Here is a 6,000-nt window from a genome sequence, read left to right on the forward strand (position 1 = left end):
GGAAAAAGGTATAACAAGCATGTATTGCTGACACTATCTCAGTGAAAGGAAGTGATGCAAGGTCGTATGCTGACTCCGGCCTACGCGTTTCGTCACTCTGACATCATCTGGAGTGTTAAGATGAACCCCCAACAGACCCTGAAAGCAGACATAAACCTCACATTTCGCCATATCTGCCAGGCAAACCCCATCATTTCCCGACTCCTTGGCCTTATGCGACTCCGAGCCACAACCTCGGTACCCAGCGCTACGTCCTTCCTTCCCTGCTCGCCATGCTGTGACGCGGTGCCAACCACCATTGGTAGCGCAGAACGAGGTATGGCGGAGACATCACGGCCTAAGCCACTAAACGTGGCTACGGCAGGGAGCCACGCCCCCATTGGCCCCAAAATGGGCCCAGCAGGCCCGGACGGAGCACAATGGCCCAACAAATCGTGAAAACCCACAAAAAATTCCACCAAGCCCAACGTATCCTCAGGGTTCCTTACCGGTAGACCTATATTAACCCCGCCAGGGGACCCACCCTGATCCCCTGCATCAACCCCCACACCTTGAGATAAAGAGGTAGTTAAAGAACGTGACTTACCAGGCTCCCTTTGCACCGGATGGCGATCAGCCACACTTCCGGATCCCAGTTGGCTCTGTAGAGCAGGGCGCCGACTGCCTGTCGCCGTCATCACTGGAAACCTCGCTGGATTAGTCGGACCACTCACCTAAAGGTGTTGCCGCAGGCACCCCGCTTGCTGGAGACTCAGGCCCAGAGAGCCCCGACGTCCTTCGTCTGCTTCAGGCGCCTTAGACACATTTGGAAAGCTGCAGGCATCCCCGTGCACCCCCAGCTGTAGAAGGGGGTCTCCAGGCCCTTTAAAAGGATGGAGCCACTCCCCATGTAGCTGTCACTCCATCATCAGTCTTGCCAGGCTGCAACGACACTGAAAAAGCAGCAGAGGGCGCCCAACCCCTCCTGCTGCCTGAAGCTGGTCTCTTCCCACATTGAGCCTCTCTCCCAGCCACAGGGGAGGGGGCTGCTTGCTCTGGATTCCTGACGAGCTGCCGTGCAGAGGGAACACGCGGCCTCCGGGTCCACAGGACATCTTCCCAGCACCAGAAGAGACAGGGTTCCTGCCGCTGCCCGCTGCAGAACGATTCCCGTGCCAAGCTGACCTCCCACTCGGCACATTAGCAGGAGATTCAGCCGCCAGATCCTGGGTCAGTGAAGAGGGGGAGGAGGAAGGGTGAGAGCATGGGGTCCCCTCCTCCCGCAGGTCCTGCCAGTGAAAGGGATTCCTCTCAGGCCCGTTGCTGAAGCCAGAGGCATGGGGCACAACAGAGGACACTGGAGGGTTCCTAGTGGAGCTCCCATGCTGCCGCAGGACCCGGGGGGTGTGAGAAGGGCTCAGGCACTCAGGAGGACGAATCCTCCTAGCACGTTTGGAAGATGGGGGGACCCAGGAGGAGACAGATCAACCCCGACCCCCCTATCATGCCCATCAGTTGCTGCTGGTGCCACTGTGGACCCCGCACAGCAGCTGCAGCCTTGACCTGGTCTCATAAGGCCTCGCTCATCCTGTCTGTTATTTCTCTGCAGGGGAACAGCAGAAACTCTTCACATCAACTGAACTTTCCAGAATGATTACCCATCAGCCCTTGCACAGAAAAGCCCTTGCGGCTCCACTCTGAACATCTGACCCTTAAGCCACCAATCAGGTAAGCTACGCCCCCTACCCCACTAACTACTGATTTCTTTAACCCTTCTCAGACCTGTTCCTCTCTTAGTCATGACGACCCTGCATCTATTTTCTCTTCTCCGGGTCTCGCTACCTTGGGGATTTGTTCCACCGCACTGTACATTGTGGCTGGAGGAATTAATTAGTTAAAAAAAAACGTGTACAGCCAGCTTAAAGGCTACATCCACTGTTAAGACCATGTTACAACCAAAATGGCCCTCCCTGTAGCAGCTAACAGAACTGAAATCGGCACTGTTGTGCAGGGTCCACATAGTTGTGTCATTCATTCATGGGTTTGTAGAATTCATCTCCGTAACATCTCTAAAATTCACCCATTTTTAACAAATGAAACCACCAAGCTCCTCATTCACTCTCTCGCCTTGACTATTGCAACTCCCTTCTCATTGACCTGCCACTCCATAGGCTATCCCCTCTCCAGTCTATCATGAATACTGCTGCCAGGCTTATTCACCTTACCCACCGTTCAGCGTGTGCCAACCCTCTCCTCCAATCCCTACACTGGCTCCCAATTGCCCAGCGAATTATATGCAAAATACTAACCACAACATACAAAGCCATTCACAAATCTGCCCCGAGCTACATCACCAATCTTGTTTCCAAATATCACCCAAACTGTCCTCTCCGCTCCTCCCAAGACCTCCTACTCTCAAGCTCCCTCATCTCCTCCTCCAAAGCTCATCTCCAGGATTTCTCCAGAGCCTCTCCCATCCTCTGGAACTCGCTACCTCAATATGTCCGGCTATCCCCTACTCTTGCTACATTCTGGCAACCCCTGTAAACTCATATTTTCAGGGAAGCCTATCATGCCTACAACTAATCTTTTACCACTTCCATCAGCCCATTCCCCACAGTTACAACCTTTTGTACCACCTGCCCCACCCTATTAGATTGTAAGCTCTTCTGAGCAGGGCCCTCTTAATCCTCTTGTATGTTATTGTATTATAACTGTATTGTCTCTCTTTTATATTGTAAAACGCTGCGCAAACTGTTGGTGCTATATAAATATTGTATAACAATAATAATAATGGGACACAAGTCCCATTGGCTAAACTAAAAGTCTCAACTTCCACTACTGCAGATGGACTGGTAATTCTCAATGCAATACCAGGGTAGAGATCACCACACTAATGCCCCGTACACACGGTCGGATTTTCCGACGGAAAATGTGTGATAGGATCTTGTTGTCGGAAATTCCGACCATGTGTGGGCTCCATCACACATTTTCCATTGGATTTTCCGACACACAAAGTTTGAGAGCAGGCTATAAAATTTTCCGACAACAAAATCCGTTGTCGGAAATTCCGATCGTGTGTACACAAATCCGACGCACAAAGTGCCACGCATGCTCAGAATAAATAAAGAGATGAAAGCTATTGGCTACTGCCCCGTTTATAGTCCCAACGTACGTGTTTTACATCACTGCGTTCAGAATGATCGGATTTTCCGACAACTTTGTTTGACCGTGTGTATGCAAGATAAGTTTGAGCCAACATCCGTCGGAAAAAATCCATGGATTTTGTTGTCGGAATGTCCGATCAATGTCCGACCGTGTGTACGGGGCATTAGAGTCCATTGGCCCTTCCTCCAGCTCTAACTGAATGCCTGTACCTACAGGCAGGGAGCTGGAAAGATTCTGCAGGAGCCTGGCATTGCACCCACGATCCACTGACCACAGTTGCAATGCTTTTCAGACTCATTTGCAAAAAAATGAATGCAAAAGCATGGGAAAAACACATATAAGGAGAGGTAATGGTGCTGCACACCCTGGGTAATATATTATGAGAAAATTCCCCCAGAGGGGTTTTAGCAGCAGGGTGAATGAATAGTAGATACATTTGGAAAAATATGTTCTTTATTAAAAGTTATTGGCATACAATATTTCCATGATAGTTAAAATATGAGCTCTAAAGAAGGCATGCCTAATGCCCTGTACACACGGTCGGACATTGATCAGACATTGCGACAACAAAATCCATGGATTTTTTCCGACGGATGTTGGCTCAAACTTGTTTTGCATACACATGGTCGCACAAAGTTGTCGGAAAATCCGATTGTTCTGAGTGCGGTGACGTAAAACGCGTACATCGGGACTATAAACGGGGCAGTAGCCAATAGCTTTCGTCTCTTAATTTATTCTGAGCATGCGTGGCACTTTGTGTGTCGGAATTGTCCACACACGGTCGGAATTTATGCGAACGGATTTTGTTGTCGGAAAATTTTATAGCCTGCTTTCAAACTTTGTGTGTCGGAAATTCCAATGGAAAAAGTCCGATGGAGCCCACACATGGTCGGAATTTCCAACAACAAGCTCTGATTGCACATATTCCGTCGGAAAGTCCGACCGTGTGTACAGGGCATTAAACTTTGTGTGTCAGAAATTCCGATGGAAAAAGTCTGATGGAGCCCACACATGGTCAGAATTTCCAATAACAAGCTCCCATCACACATATTCCGTTGGAGAGTCTGACCGTGTGTACAGGGCATAAAAGTGCAAAAGATGCAAACACAGAATTGTACATAACATTACATGACAAATAATGTCTAATGTATATAACATACATCTAATAATTACATTATTAGACATTATTTGTCATGTAATGTTAATTATTAGATATATGTTATGTACATTAGACATTATTTGTAATGTTATGTACAATTCTGTGTTTGCATCTTTTGCACTTTTGAGCATGCCCCCTTTGGAGCTCATATTTCAACTATCATGGAAATATTGTATGCCAATAACTTTAAATAAAGAATGTATTTTTCCAAATGTATCTACTATTCATTCACTTTGCTGCTAAAAAACCCCTCTGGGGGAATTTTCCCATAATAAATGAAAAAAATATGTGCATTTATTTATTTATTTATTTATTTATTTAATATTAAAGGTGAACTTAAGTGTACTGCTATTCTGCTAAAACATTGCTGAAATTTGCAGATCATAATGCTCTATCAGATACCTACTAAAATATTTTACAGTCTAATCTATGAATGTTACACCCAAAATGGCGTTACATTTTGCTCTGTACTATAAAGTTTTGTGTTTTTTTTTTTTGTATCTTCAAGGCCACTTCACAACACTATGGTGTGTTTGCACACATACGTTAACATGTATTTCTTCAAGGCTTTTACACACCAAAATGCACCAAAAAGATGTCCGTACCATTTCTGTTCACACATTGCAATACTGAATGCTAAAACACAAATCCATCCATCCAGAATGCATGACACTGCATTGCACCAGTGCATCGAATGCACATGTGAATTTTACTGCAACACAATAGTGTGAATTCGCTTCAAATGTTCCCTGTCTTGTTTTCTTCTGTGTTTTACTCACCTTGTTTGCTTGCTTGGTTATGTTTGGTATATCCTGAAATTATGCACAGTCTTGTGTAATGTACTGCTGCGTACATAACCTCCCCCACTGTGTAAAGGTCTGTTTAGTTTTTCATGCACTCCTCCCTCTCCAGTACACTAGGAATGTACTATGGTACAGATCAGTTTACATGATCAACCACCTCAATACAGTGCACTTACACCGGTCATGCTAAGCTGTACCCAAACAGAATTTTTATCATTTTGTTCCCACAAATAGAGCTTTCTTTTGGTGGTATTTGACCACCTCTGGGTTTTTATTTTTTGCTAAACAAATAAAAAAAGACCTAAAATTTGGGGGGAGAAAAGTTTTTCTTTTGTTTCTGTTATAACATTTTGTAAACAGGTACATTTTCTCCTTAAGTGATGGGCTTTGATAAGGCGGCACTGATGGGCACTGATAAGGTGGAACAGATGAGGTGGCATCAATGAGGTGGCACTGATGGGCACTGACGATAGGCACTGATAGACGGTAGGCGGCACTGATGAGTTGCACTGATATGCAGCACTGATGGGCACTCATGGGTGGCATTGATGGGTACTTATGGGTGGCACTGATAGGCGGCATTGCTGGGCACTGATATGCAGCATTGATAGATGGCATTGATAGGCATCACTGACTGCACTGGCAGGCATTCGGGATGGGCACTGATTGGCAGCTGCCTGGGCACTGATAGGAAGCTGCCTGGGCACTGATTGGCATTTCCCTGGTGGTCTAGGGTGGCATACCTGGTGGTCCAGTGTAGTGCCAATCCCTGGTGGTCCTGGCAGCATCCTGGTGGTCCTGGACGGGCATCCGAGGGGGGCTGTGCTGATAAACAATCAGCACAGACCCCCCCCCGGTCAGTAGAGGAGAGCCGATCGGCTCCCCTCTACT

At 46.9% G+C, this 6,000-nt stretch overlaps 1 protein-coding gene across 2 annotated transcripts in view; it reads right to left on the bottom strand.

Annotated features, from left to right (window-relative positions):
- LOC141107698 (cytochrome P450 2C8-like) overlaps positions 1–5,215 on the bottom strand; it is a 90,936-nt gene extending 85,721 nt beyond the window's left edge. Inside the window, exon 1 of one of the 2 annotated variants that reach the window (XM_073598613.1) lies at positions 5,086–5,215. The gene's annotated coding sequence lies outside the window, so the exon portion shown is untranslated. The remainder of the gene's footprint in view (positions 1–5,085) is intronic. The other variant, XM_073598614.1, reaches the window with a different exon arrangement.
- Positions 5,216–6,000: the final 785 nt, after the last annotated feature.

The sequence above is a fragment of the Aquarana catesbeiana genome, linkage group LG09 (assembly GCF_042186555.1).
Source record: "Aquarana catesbeiana isolate 2022-GZ linkage group LG09, ASM4218655v1, whole genome shotgun sequence".
In the NCBI taxonomy this organism is placed as follows: domain Eukaryota; kingdom Metazoa; phylum Chordata; class Amphibia; order Anura; family Ranidae; genus Aquarana; species Aquarana catesbeiana.